This window comes from Trichechus manatus, unplaced genomic scaffold (assembly GCF_000243295.1).
Source record: "Trichechus manatus latirostris isolate Lorelei unplaced genomic scaffold, TriManLat1.0 scaffold00058, whole genome shotgun sequence".
Lineage (NCBI taxonomy): Eukaryota > Metazoa > Chordata > Mammalia > Sirenia > Trichechidae > Trichechus > Trichechus manatus.
Window position 1 is genome coordinate 6,057,457 of NW_004443994.1, and position 1,842 is coordinate 6,059,298.

Consider the following 1,842-nt stretch of genomic DNA (forward strand, 5'->3'; position numbering starts at 1 on the left):
ATAAATCTAACCAGAGACGTAAAAGACCTATACAATGAAAACTACAAGACCCTACTGCAAGAAACCAAAAGAGACCTGCATAAGTGGAAGAACATACCTTGCTCATGGATAGGTAGACTCAACATTGTGAAAATGTCAGTTCTACTCAAAGCAATCTACAGATACAATGCAATCCCTATCCAAATTCCAATGACATTTTTTAATGACGTGGAGAAGTGAATCACCAACTTCAAATGGAAAGGGAAGGGGCCTCGGATAAATAAAGCATTACTGAAGAAGAAGAACAAAGTGGGAGGCCTCACATTACCTGATTTTAGAACCTATTATACCACCATGATAGTCAAAACAGCCTGGTACTGGTACAACAACAGATACATAGACCAATGGAACAGAATTGAGAATCCAGATGTAACTTCATCCACCTATGAGCTGCTATTTGACAAAGGCCCAAAGTCCATTAAATGAGGAAACGACAGTCTCTTTAACAAATAGCGTTGGCATAACTGGATATCCAGCTACAAAAAACTGAAACAAGACCCATACCTCACACCATGTACAAAAACTAACTCAAAATGAATCAAAGACCTAAATATAAAATATAAATCGATAAAGATCATGGGAGAAAAAATAGGGACAACGCTAGGAATCCTAATACATGGCATAAACAGAATACAAAACATAACTAATATTGCACAAACACCGGAAGAGAAACTATATAACTGGGAGCTCCTAAAAATCAAACACTTGTGCCCATCAAAAGACTTCATCAAAAGAGTAAAAAGACAGCTACAGACTAGGAAAAAATTGTTGGCTACAACATGTCCAATCAATGTCTAATCTCTAAAATCTACAAGATACTGCAAAACTTCCACTACAAGAAGACAAATAACCCAATTAAAAAATGGGCAAAGGATATGAACATGTATTTTGCCAAAGAAGACATTCAGACAGCTACCAGATACATGAGGAAATGCTCACGATCACTAACCATTAGAGAAATGCAAATCTAAACTACAATGAGATACCATCTCACCCCAACAAGGCTAGCATTAATCCAAAAAACACAAAATAATAAATGTTGGAGAGGTTGTGGAGAGACTGGAACTCTTACTGCTGGTGGGAATGTAAAATGGTACAACCACTTTGGAAATCAATTTGGCACTTCCTTAAAAAGTTAGAAATTGAAGTACCATATGATCCATCTATCCCACTCCTTGGAATATATCTTAGAGAAATAAGAGCCACCACATGAATAGATATGTACACACCCATGTTCATTGCAGCACTGTTCACAATAGCAAAAAGATGGAAACAACCTAAGTGCCCATCAATGGACGAATGGATAAACAAATTATGGTATATTCACACAATGGAATACTACACAATGATCATAAACAATGATGAATCTACGAAACATCTCATAACACGGATGAATCTGGAAGGCATTATGCTAAGTGAAATTAGTCAGTTGCAAAAGGACAAATATTGTGTAAGACCACTAGCATAAGAACTCAAGAAATGGTTTAAACACAGAAGAAAACATTCTTTGATGGTTATGAGGGTGGGGAGGGAGGGAGAGAGATGGCTGTTCACCAACTAGATAGTAGACAAGAATTGTCTTAGGTGAAGGGAAGGACAGCACGCACTACAGGGAAAGTCAGCACAACTGGACTAAACCAAAGCTAAGATGTTTCCTGAATACCACGAAACACTTCGAGGGACAGAGTAGCAGGGGCAGAGGTCTGGGGACCATGGTTTCAGGGGACATCTAGGTCAATTGGCATAACAAAGTTTATTAAGAAAATGTTCTGCATCCCACTTTGGAGAGTGGCATCTGGGGTC